This window comes from Salvelinus sp. IW2-2015, unplaced genomic scaffold (assembly GCF_002910315.2).
Source record: "Salvelinus sp. IW2-2015 unplaced genomic scaffold, ASM291031v2 Un_scaffold5931, whole genome shotgun sequence".
NCBI classification, from domain to species: domain Eukaryota; kingdom Metazoa; phylum Chordata; class Actinopteri; order Salmoniformes; family Salmonidae; genus Salvelinus; species Salvelinus sp. IW2-2015.
In genome coordinates this window covers 11,094-31,235 of record NW_019947196.1, presented here as the reverse complement: position 1 = coordinate 31,235, position 20,142 = coordinate 11,094, and the positions used below count along the sequence as shown (strand labels likewise).

At 41.4% G+C, this 20,142-nt stretch overlaps 1 pseudogene; it reads left to right on the top strand.

Moving 5' to 3' along the window:
- Positions 1-10,537: 10,537 nt before the first annotated feature.
- The window catches only part of LOC112078593 (uncharacterized), a 20,069-nt pseudogene continuing 10,464 nt past the window's right edge, over positions 10,538-20,142 (top strand).

Below are 20,142 nucleotides of genomic sequence, written 5' to 3'. Positions count from 1 at the left end.
TTTTGTAATTTGGCGCTCTGTAATTCAGTGGTTGTTTAGGAAAATGATCCGGTAACAGGATCCGTAGCGTCAAGAAGTGTTTAACAAAGGAATCATTCCACAAAACTTATCACAATTGTTACCTTCTATGTAGCCTTTATCTATACTTTTCTTGCTTTAGTTTGAGATGCATTTTCTTTTAAGAATTTGGGTTTCTACCTGTATGTTGTTTTCCACTGACTGGTGTTGTTTATAGATTAGATGTTTGCTGTGTTGGATCGTGTTGTGACTATGAGAAAGTGCTTGCTAAATACATTTGAGTGTTATTATAATTATTTTATATCTTAGTCCCTGTGGAGTGCACTGCTATCCTAATCCAAATGTATGATAGTCCATCTCTGTAAAATGGGATTAAAAAAATCAAAGCAGTGCAAAGTGATGCTTTGGGATCACCACTGAGCACCTCCTTAGCTGTGACCACAGACACTGCTTTGTATTAACCATCTCACCAGTAATCTGGGGACAGAAGTGATGTTGGGTTTATAGGGTGACAGATATAAAGGTCTGTATGCTTATCTAAATAATAACTATTCATTTGGTTTAGTTAATTGTACTTTCGGGCAGGATATTCATGTAAATGGTTTATATGGAGGGTAAAGTTATTAATATACATATTAGGCACATTTGGGTAGTCTTGATACATTTTTAACAGAAATGCAAATTGTTCATTGGATCAGTCTAAAACTTTGCACATACACTGCTGCCATCTAGTGGACAAAATCTAAATTGCACCTGGGCTGGAATAACACATTATGGCCTTTCTCTTGCATTTCGAACGCGATTGTACAAAAAAATACAAAAGAATGGTTGTGTTTTTCTTTGTATTATCTTTTACCAGATCTATTCTGTTTATTCTCTTACATTCCTTTCACATTTCCACAAAGTGCAAAGTGTTTCCTTTCAAATGGTACCAAGAATATGCATATCCTTGCTTCAGGGCCTGAGCTACAGGCAGTTAGATTTGAGAATGTCATTTTAGGCCAAAATTGTTAAAAGGGGCGTATCCTTAAGAGGTTTTAAGCCGTTTTGCAACAACTTTGAAAGTATGCTTGGGGTCATTGTCCATTTGGAAGACCCATTTGCGACCAAGCTTTAACTTCCTGACTGATGTCTTGAGATGTTGCTTAAATATATCCACAAAATGTTCCTCCCTCATGATGTTATCTATTTTGTGAAGTGCACCAGCCCCTCCTGCAGCAAAGCACCCCACAACCTGATGCTGCCACCCCCGTTACCTTATTTACTACAATGACAGCCTACCGGGGAACAGTGCTTGTTCAAGGGCAGATCAACAGGGGCAGAACAACCGGGTAATCGATCGAGCAACCTTTCGGTTACTGGCCCAACGTTCTAACCACTAGGCTACCTACCACCCCATCTACGCTTTCAGTCTTCCAGAATTTTGAGACCGGGACGGAGGTTCACCTTCCAGCTGGACAATGACCCTAAGCATACTGCAAAAGCAACACTCAAGTGGTTTAAGGGGAAACATTTAAATGTCTTGGAATGGCCTAGTCAAAGCCCAGACCTCAATCCAATTGAAGATCTGTGGTATGACTTAAAGATTGCTGTACACCAGCGGAACCCATCCAACTTGAAGGAGCTGGAGCAGTTTTGCATTGAAGAATGGGCAAAAATCACAGTGGCTAGATGTGCCAAGCTTATAGAGACATAACCCAAGAGACTTGCAGCTGTTATTGCTGGCTCTACAAAGTATTGACTTTGGGGGGGTGAATAGTTTATGCACGCTCAAGTTTTCAGTTTTTTTGTCTTTCTTGTTTTCTTTCAATAAAAAAAGAAATTCTTCAAAGCGGTATGGCACTCCTAGTGGCCGGAGACTTTAATGCAGGGGAAATTAATGAGTACTACCAAATTTCCATCAACATGTTAAATGTGCAACCAGAGGGAAAAATTTAGAGACCTGTACTCCACATACAGAGACACGTTACAAAAGCTCTTCCCTCGCCCTCCATTGGGTAAAATCCGACCACAACTCTATCCTCCTGATTCCTGCTTACAAGCTAAAATTAAAGCAGGAAGACCAGTGACTCGGTCTATAAAAAAGTGGTCAGACTGAAGCAGATGCTAAACTACAGGACTTGTTTTGGCTATCATAGACTGGAACATGTTCCGTGATTCTTCCGATGGCATTGGAGGAGTACACCACATCAGTCACTGGCTTTATCAATAAGTCCATCGAGGACGTCGTCCCCACAGTGACTGGTATGTACATACCCCAACAAGAAGTCATGGATTACAGGCAACATTCGCAACTGAGCTAAAGGGTAGAGCTGCCGCTTCAAGGTGCGGAGACTCTAACCCGGAAGCTTACAAGAAAATCCTGCTATGCCTGCGACGAACAAACAGGCAAAGCATCAATACAGGGATACGATTGAATTCATACTACACTGGCTCCGACTCTCGTCTTATGTGGCAGGGCTTGCAAACTTATTACAGACTACAAAGGGAAGAACAGCTGCGAGCTGCCCAGTGACACAAGCGTACCAGAGGAATTAAATCCCTTCTATGGCTCGTTTTGAGGCAAGCAACACTGAGGCATGCATAAGAGCATCAGCTGTTCCCGACGACTGTGTGATCCCGCTCTCCGTACCGACGTGAGTAAGACCTTTAAACAGGTCAACATACACAAGGCTGCGGGGCCGCAGAAGGATTACCAGGACGTGTGCTCCGGGCATGTGCTGACCAAACTGGCAGGTGTCTTCAACTGACTTTTCAACATGTCCCTGATTGAGTCTGTAATACCAACATGTTTCAAGCAACAACCATAGTCCCTGTGCCAAGAACACAAGGCACCTGCCTAAATGAACTACAGACCTGTAGCACTCACGTCCTTAGCCATGAAGTTGCTTTGAAAGGTTGGTAATGGCTCCGATCAACACCATTATCCCAGAAACCCCTAGCCCAGTCCAATTTGCATACCACCCAACAGATCCACAGATGATGCCAATCTCAATTGCACTCCACACTACCATTTCCCACCTGGACAAAGAAGGAACACTTATGTGAGAATGCTATTCATAGACTACAGCTCAGCGTTCAACACCATAGTACCCTCAAAGCTCATACACTAGCTAAGGTCCTGGGACTTAACACCTCCCTCTGAAACTGGATCCTGGACTTCCTGACGGGCCAATCCCAGGTGGTGAGGGTAGGTAGCAACACATCTGCCACACTGATCCTCAACACTGGAGCTCCACAGGGGTGCGTGCTCAGTCCCCTCCTGTACTCCCTGTTCACCCACGACTGCATGGCCAGGCACAACTTCACAGAATCATTAAGTTTGCAGACGACACAACAGTGGTAGGCCTGATCACCGACAATGAAAAACAGCCTACAGGGAGGAGGTCAGAGACCTGGCCGGGTGGTTCCAGAATAACAACCTATTCCCTCAACGTAACCAAGACTAAGGAGATGATTGTTGGACTACAGGAAAAGGAGGACCGAGCACGCCCCATTCTCATCGACGGGCCGTAGTGGAGCAGGTTGAGAGGCTTCAAGTTCCTGCGGTGTCCACATCAACAACAAACTAGAATGGTCCAAACTCACCAAGACAGTCGTGAAGAGGGCACGACAAAGCCTATTCGCCTCAGGAAACTAAAAAGATTTTGGCATGGGTCCTGAGATCCTCCAAAAGGTTCTACAGCTGCAACATTGAGAGCATCCTGACCTGTTTGCATCACTGCCTGGTACGGTAATTTCTCAGCCTCTGACCACAAGGCACTACAGAGGGTAGTGTGTAGTCGGCCCAGTACATCACTGGGGCTAAGCTGCATGCCATCCAGGACCTCTACACCAGGCGGTGTCAGAGGAAGGCCCTAAAAAATTGTCAAAGACCCAGGCCACCAGTCATAGACTGTTCTCTCTACTACCGCATGACAAGTGGTCCGGGTGCAGGTCTAAGGACAAAAAGGCTTCTCAACAGTTTTACCCCCAAGATAATCCTAAAAATATTTATAATCATGGAATCACAAGTGAAATATACCAAAACACAGCTTAGCTTGTTGTTAATCCACCTATCGTGTCAGATTTTGAAAATATGCTTTACAGCAAAAGCAATCCAAGCGTTTGTGAGTGTATCAATCAATGCTAGAACAGTTAGCCTTAAATTAGCTTGGTCACGAAAGTCAGAAAAGCAATACAATTAATCGCTTACCTTTGATAATCTTCGGATGTTTGTACTCACGAGACTCCCAGTTACACAATAAATGTTCTTTTTGTTCGATAAATATTAGTTTTATAACAAAAAAACTCCATTTGGGTTGCGCGTTATGTTCAGAAAACTACAGCCTCGTTCCGTTCCTGAAAGGCAGACGAAAATTCCCAAAAGTATCCGTAATGTTTGTAGAAACATGTCAAACGTTTTTTTATAATCAATCCTCAGGTTGTTTTTAACCTACATAATCGATAATATTTAAACCGGACGGTAACCTATTCAATAAAAGAGAGTTGAAAAAAAATGTTGAGCTACCCCTCTCGCGCGCAGGAACTAATCAAAGGACACCTGACTCGTTTTGAAAAATCTCGCTAATTTTTCTAAATAAAAGCCTGAAACTATGTCTAAAGCCTGGTCACAGCCTGAGGAAGCCATTGGAAAAGGAATTTGGTTGATACGCCTTTAAATGGAAGAGGGGCAGGCAATGGAACAAGGATAAAAAAAATAAAAAAATGCACGTCCGGGTTGGATTTCCTCAGGTTTTCGCCTGGAGAATCAGTTTTGTTATACTCACAGACAATATTTTGACAGTTTTGGGAACTTTGGAGTGTTTTCTATTCTAATCTGTAAATTATATGCATATTCTACGATCTGGGCCTGAGAAATAGTCAGTTTACCTTGGGAACGTTATTTAAAAAAAATAATAATAATAATCTGGCCCCTAGCGTCAAGCAGTTTTAACCTTTTGATTATCGATGTGCTTCAGAGTGAACCCTCAACCAGTAAAATACGCCCTCTTCAAGTGAATATCCCAGGTAAAAGCACTGATTTTTCAGATTTACACATACAGAAAAACAATGCAAAAATACTAGTTTTAGAAAATGAGAAGCATGTAGAGTGATTCTATATTTATTACATTTATAAACAATAAAATATAAATCATTTAAGGTCACTCTAAGAGTACTAGATATATGATGATTCTTTTAGCCATCTCTCTAAGAGTACTAGATATATGATGATCTGAGTGGAGTACTCCTTTAAAAACCCCTAATGTTGATGTCCGCACCCCCTTGGAAATCCAATTAGCATAATAAAAAAATCCCCATAAAAATGTGCCAGTTTAAGTTAGAGATATGTTTTTTGCATTGGATGCGTCTAAATCCACCCCATCCCCCTACGTTGCACTTCCACATCTGCGGTGAAAGATGACAGAGCTAGAGCGGTGTTTGCACACTGCAAAAGGTGTTTTGTAGATTGAAAATTAACCTAGATATTGCTCTAGCTGGATAAATGGTTGTAAAATGAAGCATTACCATTAATGGGGGGGTCAAAATCAAAAGTAAGAGTCAGTATCTGACACCAGCATGTTACCCACTCTTCCACCAAGGCACCTGCAAGTTCCCAGACATTTCTGGGGGGACTGGCCCTAGCCCTCACCCTCCGATCCAACAGGTCCCAGACGTGCTCAATGGGATTGAGATCCGGGCTCTTCGCTGGCCATGGTAGAACACTGACATTCGAGCAGTACGGCTGGTGGCATTGTCATGCTGGAGGGTCATGTCAGGATGAGCCTGCAGGAAGGGTACCACATGAGGGAGGAGGATGTCTTCCCTGTAACGGCACAGTGTTGATTTTGCCTGCAATGACAAACAAGCTCAGTCCGATGATGCTGTGACACACCGCCCCAGACCGTGATGGAGCCTCCAAATCGACCCGCTACAGAGTACAGACCTTGGTGTAACGCTTCGACAATAAACGCGAATCCGACCATCACCCATGGTGAGACAAAACTGCGACTCGTCAGTGAAGAGCACTTTTTGCCAGTCCTGTCTGGTCCAGCGATGGTGGGTTTGTGCCCATAGGTGACGTTGTTGCCGGTGATGTCTGGTGAGGACTGCCTTACAACAGGCCTACAAATCCTCAGTCCAGTCTCTCTCAGCCTATTGCGGACTGTCTGAGCACTGATGGAGGGATTGTGTGTTCCGTGTAACTCGGGCAGTTGTTGTTGCCATCCTGTACCTGTCCCGCAGGTGTGATGTTTGGTTGTACCGATCCTGTCCAGGTGTTGTTACACGTGGTCTGCCACTGCGAGGACAATCAGCTGTCCGTCCGGTCTCCCTGTAGCGCTGTCTTGGCATCTCACGGTAAGAACATTGCAATTTATTGACCTGCCCATATCTGCAGTCCTCATGTCTCCTTGCAGCATGCCTAAGGCACATTCACGCAGATGAGCAGGGACCCTGGGCATCTTTCTTTTGGTGTTTTTCAGAGTCAGTAGAAAGGCCTCTTTAGTGTCCTAAGTTTTCAAAACTGTGACATTAATTGCCTACCATCTGTAAGCTGTTAGTGTCTTAACGGCATGGGAAACAGTGTTTAAACCCTTTACAATGAAGATCTGTGAAGTTATTTGGATTTTTACGAATTATCTTTGAAAGACAGGGTCCTGAAAAAGGGACGTTTCTTTTTTTGCTGAGTTTATATTCTTTGAAGGTGGAACATCAACAGAAGGGGAGTACTTTAATTAAATCCAGATCCAACTACACATTGAGTCCTAGAGGAAAATATGGTCTCTGCTATGAGCTGGTGGCAAATTCTAGGATACAGCCAAAAGTAAGCATAGCAATCACATACTACCATACAAGACTAAATATTTAAGTGCCTTTGAATGGGGTAGTTGGTTTGTGTCGAGAACTGCAACACTGTGTCACGGTGTGCGCTACTGGTGGAGAAGTCAGGTGCAGGAGAGCAGAGTTGTGAACAGGCGCACACTTTATTTAGGCAGAGGCAAAAAAACACAGACGCCACTGCGTCAAAACCTCCAGCCAAAGGTAAAAGTGCAAGGCGCGAAACAGTCACAAAAATGATCAAATGTTACACAATAAACATCCTTTGTGGAAAAACCACGGAATAACAGGGAAAATCCCAGCCTGGCGCGTACACACGAAGCACATAACAAAAACTATTTCACACAAAGACATGGGGGGGGGGGCAGAGGAATAAATACATGCAAATGGAAAAATGAAAAATGGAGCGGCGATGGCTAGAAAGCCGGTGACGTCGACCGCCGCACCCCGCCCGAACAAGGAGAGGAGCCGACTTCGGCGGAAGTCGTGACACACTGCTTGGTTTTTCACGCTCAACAACTTCCCTTGTGTATCAACAAAGGTCCACCACACAAAGGACATCCAGCCAACTTGACAAAACTGTGGGAAGTAGCGGTGCGACTGAAAATTAGGAAGGTGTCCTTAATGTTTTGTACACTCAGTGTAAGTATTCCTTTGTAATGTGCTACTACTGGTTTGTGGTGTTGGGTATGATGTGTGTTTTTTTTTCATTTTGTGTTTCAGAGTGGAGAGTTTGACTGTGACTATAGCCCAAACTTCCACCCCACATGTCAGGTGTTTTTAGACTGCATGTCGGGTGCAGAGAACATCAGACTGAGTCTTCTATATTTGACCTCCCTTTTCTCACCAATTTCTTGATATCCAATTGCGATCTTGTCTCATCGCTGCAACTCCCCAACGGACTCGGGAGACGTGAAGCTCGAGTCATGCATCCTCTGAAACATGACCCGCCAAACCGCGCTTCTTAACGCCCGCCCGCTTAAACCAGAAGCCAGCTTCACCAATTTGTCTGAAGAAACACTGTTCAACTGAAGTCAGCCTGCAGGCGCCCGGTCCGCCACAAGGAGTCGCTAGAGCGCGATGAGTCAAGTAAAGCCCTCCAGGCCAAACCCTCCCCTAACGAGGACGATGCTGGGCCAATTGTGCGCCGCCCTATGGGACTCCCGGTCACGGCCGGTTGTGACACAGCCTGGGATCAAACCCGGGTCTGTAGTGACACCTCAAGCACTGCGGCGCACAATTGGTCTATCGTCGTCCGGGGTAGGCTGTCATTGTAAATAAGAATTTGTTCTTAACTGACTTGCCTAGTTAAATCCCTTTGAATAAAAGAGTTAGCTAAATGTCATATCATTTATTACTATTGCTCTCCCACTATGAGTACCTGAAACATGGAGGGACATTTGAACGGCCCCTGTAACTTGCAAAGTTTCCCAAAATAACAATCGCATTTCAAATAGACGGCCCGCACTTAGGGCTTGTACAGTTTTAATACATTAAGTATTTGTCTGTCCATCAAAAGTTCAACTCATTTCTGCGTGTTTGGAATATTGCAACAATGCGTAATTCGTAATTATTTTGTTGCTTAAACAATCACTGCCTTCTTATAGACAGCATACAACACTATTAAAGATCAGTTACCAGATCATTCCTGCTACAATATTGTAAGGTTTTGCTGCAGAGTTCAGTGCAGTTTTGTGGACAGAGTGTATTCATATGTGTGTATTCAGAGTGTGTCTTCCCATAGTGCGTATTAGTGTGTGTATTCACATGTGTGTGTGTTCAGAGTATGAGTTCCCATGGTGTGTATTCTTATGTGTGTGTTCAGAGTGTGTTTTCCCATAGTGTGTATTCCCATAGTGTGTATTCACATGTGTGTGTATTCAGAGTGTGTATTCTTATGTGTGTATTCTCATAGTGTGTATTCTCATAGTGTGTATTCGCATAGTGTGTATTCTCATAGTGTGTATTATTATGTGTGTATTCAGAGTGTGTATTCTTATGTGTGTATTCCTATAGTGTGTATTCTTATGTATTTTGATGGGAAATATGTACATTTACAGTAACATTTCTAACCCCATTCTTCTGCCAATGGCAGCAGCAGCTTCCCTCTGATGAATGTGATGGCCTGGGTTGGTCCTCGACCGCTGGACAAAGGGCAGCAAGCGGTCCCTCTTCCAGAGCAGGATGTCACAATACTACAGTCACTATGATCCTAATCTGCATTGGAGTGTTGGGAGATATGACTGACAGCAGGACGTCTATGATGATTTAAAGTTAAAGATGATATAGTCCTGTGTTTGTGCTAACATTCCACTACTTTCCACTTCTTGTCATGCCAAACAGTCTGGCTCTATGGCATGACAAGAATCAATCAAAATCAAATCAAAGTTTATTTGTCACGTGCACAGGATTCACTGTGTCAGTGTGTGTGTGTAAATTAATGAATGTGGGTGTACGTCAGTGTGTTTGGGTGGGAATGTGTGGGGTGTGTGCGTAGACAGTCATTGATAAGCTGTTCAGCAGTTTTAATGCTTCCGAGCTCGCCCCCAGTGATGAACGGTGCAGCCTTCACCACCCTCTGTAGAGCCTTGTGGTGGAGAGGGGTGCAGCCTTCACCACCCTCCGTAGAGCCTTGTGGTGGAGAGGGGTGCAGCCTTCACCACCCTCTGTAGAGCCTTGTGGTGGAGAGGGGTGCAGCCTTCACCACCCCTCCGTAGAGCCTTGTGGTGGAGAGGGTGCAGCCTTCACCACCCTCCTGTAGAGCCTTGTGGTGGAGGGGGCTGCAGCCTTCACCACCCTCTGTAGAGCCTTGTGGTGGAGAGGGTGCAGCCTTCACCACCCTCTGTAGAGCCTTGTGGTGGAGAGGGGTGCAGCCTTCACCACCCTCTGTAGAGCCTTGTGGTGGAGAGGGGTGCAGCCTTCACCACCCTCTGTAGAGCCTTGTGGTAGAGAGGGGTGCAGCCTTCACCACCCTCTGTAGAGCCTTGTGGTGGAGAGGGGTGCAGCTGCCGTACCAGGCGGTGATACAGCCAGTCAGTATGCAGCACAATGGTACATCTGTAGAAACAGGTACAAAGTTTTTTCAGCTGCCTGAGGAAGAACAGGCGCTGGCGTGCCTTCTTGATAAATGCACAAAGGAGTGGCATGTTACCACAAACACACCAGATTTCTTCATGCTAGTAGTGTGTCCTAGTGTTTACAATAATATGTAACCATGTTCATTTTTAAATGTCTTTTGTCTTCGTAATTCGATTTTTTTCTTTTGTTGCTTTTTACCAAAGTTTCCATTCTATTTCTCTGAAATGTTGCCTTACAAAACACTCCCCTAGATAAACGTATATGTACTTTTTGTAAAAATGGTTTCCTTTGAAACTGAAACTCATGCCTTGCTTTACTGTGATGATCTGTTTTGGCTGTCCAGCCAAAATGAATATTTTAGCGGTCTGCAGAGTGGCCACTAGCTGCCACAAAGTCATAAAATGTCATTTTAAACCTAACCTTAAATGAATTCCTAAAAGCTCATTTTTGTTTTTATACATTTTTACGATATAACCAATTTTGTCTGCAGCTGGCCCATCTAATGGAAACCGCTCAGTTGTGCCTCCAGGACAAGACAAATGAAAATGAACGTTAACCTGCGTCACAACATGACAAAGAACAGCCACACCTACAGTATACCCATACGGCTGTACTGCTTTCAACACCACATACTCCTGTTGTTCAGTCTGTTTTCTTGCTAGAGGACTGTGTCAGTAGCACAGAATATACATTTGCTGAACATTGCCTTTATGTGGTAAGTATCAGCATATGTTTTTGTTGAAACTTTTCACACATTTCATGTTTTCAGAGTAAGGAAACAAATCAGAAAATTTGAAGAGATTTGCAACTTTATGTGAGTATAAAAATATATTTTTGTTTTATATAAGTAGCAACATTTATTCAACTATCTTTGATGAGGGTTAAGCTTGGGCTAAATTGATTCCGTTTTTGATTAATATCTTAAAAGGTGATAATGAAATGCTAAAATTCCTTCAAATGAGAAGATTTTGTAATTTGGAGATTGGAGAACTTTGTGTGCATTCGTTATATCACTCTAGAGTGTCAGAGTGCGCTCAGAGTGCACTCTGGGCATTTGTAAATTTAGAGCGTTGTCAGATTGGAGTAGCGTTGGAGCGTTGAGTGTTGGAGTAGGGTTGATCCAAGCATTCTGACCTCACAATGGCAGTCAAGCACACAAGCTAACTGGCTAAAGTTGGCTAGCTTGTTAGCTACTTAGAGACATACAATAAACAAGAGAAAAACACTCTCTAAACCTTTTACTTGCCCTTGGTAGAGCCCTGGTAGAGCTGCTTGTGTGTTATCAAGAGGGTTCATGACTGTAACTGTGTTATTGGAAAACATTTTATTCCATTTATTAGGCAGATGTTTACTTACACCTGTCAGGACAACCGAGTTTAGGGCGTTTGTAAATTCCTCAATTATTCTGGCTCTGAAATTGGAGTAGATTGCCAAGGTGAATTTACGAACGCACCCTTTATGTAATGTGAGTACATGTATAAAAAAAATAATCTAAGTGGCAGCATTAATTAAATTAACTTGAATTTAGCTTGGGTAATATCTTGTAAAATTATAATTCAATGATAAAGTTATTGTAAATGAGATATGGAAAAGTAATTCATGTTTTACAGACTGCTCTACTATAGAAGCAACCTCTACTCTACTGGTGCGTTTGTATGTTTTACTATGGTATTTTTTCTTGGCTAAATCACATTTATCTACTTGGCAGATATGAAACAAACAGACAATCATAATTTCAGTAAAAATATCAAGTTCCTAGTTTATGCTACGAAACCACCTTTATAAGAGGTTTTACAAATAGGTTATATTTTACTCCAAAATTCCATGACCTGGGGTAAGGCATTGTTGGCAGAATAGATGGATGCAGTTCGATGCATGATTAATATAATTCACCAATACATTTCTTGGTAGTCCAACAAATACTGCAATCAGGTTGTAAATCACAGCTGGTCTGGTACATTGTTTGCTGCTTCCACCCATTCAGAATGATCACTATTTCAGTTTCAATGACTCAGTACTTTGGACAAAAATGGACAAATGTAACTAAGGCTGGTAATGTGTTAGCTACAGTAGCTAACTTTCTAGCTTTTGGGAGGATGTCATGTCATTGGGCGTGGGCAACTTTTAGCCCCCTTTTCAGTGGCTACAGCCTTAGTTGCATGTGTCATTTGGTTAGCTTGGAGAAATGTGAATCACTTTGCTTGCTAGCTATGGTGAACTTGAACGACTGTTATCCACAGTTAGCATATATCTTAGTTGTCAATCAAATGTATCTGGGATCGATCAAATTGGCGAGCAGGCAGGCAAGTTCCCATTCAGTTGTCAAAATGTGGGTTGGAACAATCATGCATTGGCAGGCAAGCTGCAGAAGGGCGAGCAGGCAATTTTGATGGGCAACTACAAGCTGAAAAAGTTTGAGGGTTTATCTACTGTTCCCTTGTTAGATATTTGCTTATCTCACTCTGGCTAGTATTAGTTGTTGATCTTGTTGTTGATGTGCATAGGCAACTGAGGGAGAGAGAGCCTCACTTCTCATGGTTGTTTGATCAATAGGACTGTAAAGTTCCCAAATGTAATAGGACTCCCATGGTGTTTGCATATTTGCAGAAATCCATCCAGGTGTATTTTTTGGCTTGTGGCCAATGCTTTCTAACTATCTAAAGTTGCACTGTTGCTATTGCATGTAAACACACAGTCCAGTTCAAAGATCAGTGTCTATAAATTGTAAAAATGCACAGCTGCTTTCCCACTATATTGCTATAGAATTTACAAATGTCATTTACAAATGTCTTACTCTACGTCATTCTCAAACATTCTATGAAAGTATGAAAACGTGAAAATGACAATATCTAAGTGCTTGCTTGTCGAAAAAAATAAAATAAAAAAGTGTGATATTCTTCTTGGGGTGTATATGAACATATTTTAACAAGGTTTCATGTTGCTAAAACGCTCTCAGTTCCACTTAACAAAAAGATTCCATATTTTAACTTAGCAGAGCTCTCCAACCAAAGCATGGGTTGCTGTCATACCTTATCCATAATAAACTGCTTACAGGGTAAGGAAACCAATATGTGATTTAGTAATTTAGGTGAACTACACTTTTAACATTGAGGGAACAACACCATCAGGGAACAGTACCATCTAGTGGTCAGAACCTGGTAATATCAGGATGTATGATAAGACATAAACCTAACAACTTCAATGACTAACTTCTCTGAACAGGGAGAAAAAACATCACAACATTTTCTGAGAATACATAGACAGTGGTTCCCAGGAAATGGGTCTCCCTAGTGAGGGAGATGATTCGTGTGTATCTCTAGCTGAGACCTGGGCAGAGATATGTGATGTAGTGTGCCCTCTGCAGGTTGGCCCAAGACCCATAGAGTTAGCAAGCGCAATAATATTAGCCAGCTAGTTAATCGATTTCGTAACACTGAATTTGTATTTGTCCTGGGAATTTTTATTTGTCCAAATACTTATGACTTCTTCAAATGGGGGGACTAGATACAGGATAAACCCATCTTCTATTCGTTTTTACTTAAAGGGGAAGTTCAGTATTTTAAAACTTAAGTTGAGTTGTTTCCTCAACCTGAAAGTAGTCTATGGTTCTGGAAGAAACTGTAATTTAGCAAAAATTCATCTGTAGTGATAAAACCAACGGAAATCAACTCGATATTTGGTTTGACGTGACTTTCTATTTGGCCATAGAAAAAGAGCATGTTTCATCAATTCACCAGTAGAGTGGAGGTTGCTTCTATCGTACAACAGTTTTGTAATGTCTGTAAAACATGTATCACTTTCTTATCTCATTTGCAATAACTTTAGCATTGAATTATCATCTTTCAAGATAGTAATCAAAATCTGAATCAAATTTTACCTAAGCTAAACCCAAATTCAAGATAACTTAATTCATGCTGCCACTTTGAAACAAAAAAAATATGTTCATACTCACATTACATTAAGGTTGCATAATATCAGGATGAGACATAAACCTGACAAAATGAATTATTAATTTCTCTGGATATTGGAAGAAAAACGCATCACCAAATTCACTGGGAATACTGTACATTACATAGGATGAATAAACAATACTCAGAGCCACAGCTACACCATACAACTCACAAGTCATGTAGTAGCGCTTACATCCACTTGACGGCAGTGTAATAATACACACCATTGGAGGAGCTGAAACCAGCCATAAATGTTAGACTTACATATCAGACTTTTTATTTTTTATCGATAAAAATACAACTTAGTACCCGATTTTGGTGACTAGGATTTTTGTCAGCTCAAGAAGTCATATTAACAACCCATCCTAGTTGTTGCATATTTATATTTCCCCTCTTTCTAAGTTTCTAATGGAGATATTCATCTGTGTCAGTGGTGGGAAAATTACTCAATTGTCATAAAAGTAAAGATACCTTAATAGAAAATGGCTTAAGTGAAAGGGAAAGCCACCCAGTAAAATATTACTTGAGTGAAAGTCTAAAAGTATTTGGTTTTAAATATACTTAAGTATCAAAAGTAAATGGAATTGCTAAAATGTATTTAAGTATCAAAAGTAAAAGTAGAAGTATAAACCATTTCAAATTCCTTATTTAAGCAAACCAGACGGATATCCAGGGGCATAATCCAACATTCAGACATAATTTACAAAGAAGCATTTGTGTTTAGTGAGTCCTTCAGATCAGAGGCAGTAGGGATGACCATGGATGTAATCTTGATAAGTGTGTGAATTGGACCGTTTTCCTGTCAAAATGTAACGAGTACTTTTGGGTGTCAGGGGAAAAGTATAGAGTAAAAAGTACATTATTTTCTTTGGAATGTAGTGTCGTAAAAGTAAAAAATGTAAATAGTAAAGTACAGACACCCCAAAAGACTACTTAAGTAGTACAACTTCTTTGGGGTAAGGGGGCAGTATTGGGAATTTTGGATGAAACGCGTGCCCAAATTAAGCTGCCTGCTACTCAGCCATAAAAGCTAGAATATGCATATAATTAGTAGATTTGGATAGAAAACACTCTGAAGTTTCTAAAACTGTTTGAATGATGTCTGTGAGTATAACAGAACTCATATGGCAGGCAAAAACCTGAGAAAAAATCCAACCAGGAAGTGGGAAATCTGAGGTTTGTAGTTTTTGAACTCAGCCCCTATCGAATACACAGTGGGATATTGGCAATTTTGCACTTCCTAAGGCTTCCACTAGATGTCAACCGTCTTTAGAAACTTGTTTGATGCTTCTACTATAAAGGAGGGGGAAGGGAAGGCTCTTTGAGTGAGTGGTCTGGCAGAGGGCCACAAGCTCAGTCTCGCACGCTCAGTCAAAGGTCTTCGTTCCACTTCATTTCTGAAGACAAAGGAATTCTCCGGTTGGAACATTATTGAAGATTTATGTTAAAAACATCATAAAGATTGATTCTAAACATCGTTTGACATGTTTCTACGGACTGTAACGGAACTTTTTTGACTTTTCATCTGAAACTAGTGAACCGCGTCATGATGTGGATTACTGGACTGTACGCGCTAACAAAAGGAGCTATTTTGACATAAATGATGGACATTATCGAACAAAACAAACATTTATTGTGGAACTGGGATTCCTGGGAGTGCATTCTGATGAAGATCATCAAAGGTAAGTGAATATTTATAATGCTATTCTGACATCTGTTGACTACACAACATGGCGGATTATGTATTGCTCTGAGCGCTGTACTCAGTTCTAGCATGGTGTGCTTTTTCGGTAATAAAAAAAAAAAATCTGACACAGCGGTGGCATTAAGGAGAAGTGTATCTATAATTCCGTGCATAATAGTTGTATCTTTTATCAATGTTTATTATGAGTATTTCTGTAAATTGATGTGGCTCTCTGCAAAATCTCCGGATGTTTTGGAACTACTGAACGTAACGCGCCAATGTAAACTCAGATTTTTGGATATAAATATGAACTTTACCGAACAAAACATACATGTATTGTGTAACATGAAGTCCTATGAGTGTCATCTGATGAGATCATCAAAGGTTAGTGATTCATTTTATCATTATTTCTGCTTTTTGTGACTCCTCTCTTTGGTTGGAAATGGCTGAATGCTTTCTGTGACTAGTTGCTGACCTAACATAATGATATGTTCTGCTTTCGCCGAAAGCATTTTTGAAATCGGACACTGTGGTTGGATTACGAGAATTTTATCTTTAAAATGGTGTCTAATACTTGTAACTTGTATGTTTGAGAAATTTGAATTATGAGATTTCTGTTGATTGAATTTGGCGCCCTGCAATTTCATTGGCTGTTGGCGAGGGGTTCCGCTAGCAGAACCTCGTTCCTAGACGGGTTAATGACAAATGTTGGGTCCTTGTACCCATGCATAGTATTTTCAATGGTCACATAATTGTACTTTTTGGAATTCATTTAGTTATTTAGTCGGCAGCAAAATTGACTGAAATTAGCATCCCCAATGAGAATTAAAAGACAAAACAATATGAAGATCAGAAGTAAAAGAGAAATTAAAAGTTTGTGTTGCAGAGGTAAATAATAAAAAACAAGGGTCTGAAAGGCGCCTCAACCTTTCAAATAGTTATAGCAAAGTAAATAGTAGAATAATTACATATATTTAAAAAAATAATATGTAGATAAGGGTTGAAAAGACCGATATACTTGCATTCAGATAAACTTTACTCGTCTGAGAACAAGTAAGTCTATGAAAAATTATTGCGGACATCCTACAATAACAAAATGGTTAGGAATCACAAGAACATGAGCACTTGATTTTCTCTTGCAAATGAAGCTTAAATACTGAATGGCATGTGCTTTTGTTGTTTTAATAAATCATCATGTTTTTCTTTATAGTTGCAGTTACACCTTTTGGAATAAAGGTAATGTGATAGCGCCTACCACAAATATCTAAATGATCTAATTTGTACCATTTTTCTCTCCCTTCATAGTAAAGTCTCATGGCATCATTTGATTTCGTCAGAGACAAATTAACTGAGTGGAACCTCAGTGACTTGATTCAGAGGTTTGAAGGTGAAGACAATTGTGATGTATTATTCTACATTGTATAATACATTGTGTATTAATACAATTATTGATTGATTTGATTAAAATAACGTAGGTATTATTGTACATTGTATTATTACACATTCAACTAAAGATTTCACCTCAATTGTAAACACGTATGTTTATTTGTTAATTTGATACAGTAATTATTATTTTATGATATTGAGATGCCTAAAATGTATATTTCCTTAATTTCAGATGAAGAAATTGATGAAGAAAGTTTCCTCTTCCTTAAGGAGAAAGACTTCATCAACTTGATTCCAAAAATAGGACCAAGGTCTGCATTTAGAAACAAACACAAAGAATTTCTCAAGGTACTTTACAAACTAGGTGTACAACAGCTACTGTTACACAGATTATAATTATAGATCCATTGGATGTCTTTTCAGTGATGTTCCTATCAGAGGATTAATTGCTAAATCTACAAACTGGCATATGTTTTCCAGTCTCTGAAAGACTACAACTGGTGTGGGGAAGTGTCAGTTATGGCAGCCCTCCACATCTCTCTGAATCAGAGGGGTTGGGTTAAATGCGGCATACACATTTCAGTTGAATGCATTCAGTTGTACAACTGACTAGGTATCCCCCTTTCGTGCTCTGGGCATATCTTCCAGTTTTGAATAGCATAAGTGACTTTCTGTAACAGGTTAGGATAATTAACGTGGTAGGTTTGGAGAATTAACGTGGCAGGTTAAGATAATTAGGTTTAGTTTAGGAATAGGGTTTGCTAAAATGCTAAAATTATCCCGACGCAACTTAAACATATCTAGCTACAACAAAGCCCTGAGAACAGTCTAAAGTTTACAGCTAATAATTGTTATATATATTTTTTTTATATTTCACTTTATTTAACCAGGTAAGCTAGTTGAGAACAAGTTCTCATTTACAACTGCGACCTGGCCAAGATAAAGCAAAGCAGTGCGACACAAACAACAACACAGAGTTACACAGTATAATACACGCGTACAGTCAATAACACAAGAGAAAGTCTATATACAGTGTGTGCAAATGGCGTGAGGAGGTAAGGCAATAAATAGGCCATAGTAGCGAAGTAATTACAATTTAGCAGATTAAACACTGGAGTGATAGATGAACAGATGATGATGTGCAAGTAGTGATACTGGTGTGCAAAAGAGCAGAAAAGTAAATAAAAACAATATGGGGATGAGGTTAGGTAGAGTGGGTGGGCTATTTACAGATGGACTATGTACAGCTGCAGCGTTGGTTAGCTGCTCAGATAGCTGATGTTTAAAAGTTAGTGAGGGAAATATAAGTCTCCAGCTTCAGCGATTTTTGAAATTCGTTCCAGTCACTGGCAGCAGAGAACTGGAAGGAAAAGAGGCCAAAGTAGGTGTTGGCTTTGGGGATGACCAGTGAGATATACCTGCTGGAGCGCATGCTACGGGTGGGTGTTGTTATCGTGACCAGTGAGCTGAGATAAGGCGGAGCTTTACCTAGGATAGACGTATAGATGACCTGGAGCCAGTGGGCCTGGCGACGAATATGTAGCTAGGGCCAGCCGACTAGAGCATACAGGTCGCAGTTGTGGTGGTACAAGGTGCTTTTGTAACAAAACAGATGACACTGTGATAGACTGCATCCAGTTTGCTGAGTAGAGTATTGGAAGCTATTTGTAGATGACATCCCAAAGTCGAGGATCAGTAGGATAGTCAGTTTTACTAGGGTAAGTTTGGGTTGTGAGTGAAGGAGGCTTTGTTGCAAAATTAGAAAGCCGATTCTAGATTTAATTTTGGATTGGAGATGTTTGATATGAGTCTGGAAGGAGAGTTCACAGTCTAGCCAGACACCTAGATATTTGTAGTTGTCCACATATTCTAGGTCAGAACCGTCCAGAGTAGTGATGCTAGTCGGCGCGGGCGGTGCGGGCAGCGAATGGTTGAAAAGCATGCATTTGGTTTCACTAGCGTTTAAAGCAGTTGGAGGCTATGGAAGGAGTGTTGTATGGCATTGAAGCTCGTTTGGAGGTTAGTTAACACAGTGTCCAAAGAAGGGCCAGGTGTATACAGAATGGTGTCGTCTGCGTAGCGGTGGATCAGGGAATCACCCGCAGCAAGAGCGACATCATTGATATATACAGAGAAAAAAGTCGGCCCGAGAATTTAACCCTGTGGTACCCCATAGAGCCTGCCAGAGGTCGGACAACAGGCTCTCAGATTAGACACCACTGAACTTGTCTGCGAGTAGTTGGTGAACCAGGCAGGCAGTCATTTGAGAAACCAAGGCCTATTGAGTCTGCAGATAGAATACGGTGATGACAAGTCAAAAGCCTTGGCCAGGCCGATTGAAGATGGCTGCACAGTACTGGTCTTTTTATCAATGGCGGTTAATGAATATCGTTTAGCTACCTTGAGGTGGCTTGAGGTTGCCACCCTTGACCAGCTCGGAAACCGGATTGCACGCGGAGAAGGATGGTGGATCGAAATGGTCAGTGATCTGTTATTAACTGGTCTTTCGAGACTTTAGAAAGCAGGGCAGGATGGATATGGTCTATAACAGTTTGGGTCTAGAGGTGTCAGTGACCGCGGCAGCTTCCATTTTATGGATCTTGGACGATCCGAGAGGTGAACAGCTGTACTAGGGTGTGCAACAAGGGCGGCGGATCATTTTAGAGAGGTCCAGATTGTTAGGCCAGCTGAGTGTACGGGCTCCAGGTTTTGCAGCTCTTTCAGAACATTTGCTATCTGTAATTTTGGGTGAAGGAGAAAGCTGGGAGGCTCAGGTAAGTAGCTGCGGGGGTGGCGGAGCTGTTGGCCGGGGCTGGGGTAGCCAGGAGGAAAGCATGCCAGTGTAGAGAAATGCTGTATTGAAAATTCTTGCTTTTTTTTTTTATTCAATGATTATCCCGGTGGTTGGCCGTTTACCTAGCCGCAGTCAGTGGCGCGCTGGGAGGATGCTCTTGTTCTCTTGGATTTACCGTTGTCCAAACTTTTTGGAGTTAGAGCTACAGGATTCAAATTTCTGTTTGAAAAAGCTAGCCTTTGCTTACCTGACTGACTGCGTGTATCGGTTCCTTGACTTCCCTGAACAGTGCCATATGCGCGGGGACTATGCGATGCTATTGCAGTACCGCTACAGGATGTTTTTGTGCTGGTCAAGGGCAGTCAGTCTGGAGTCGAACCAAGGGCTTATATGTTCTAGGTTCTACATTTTTT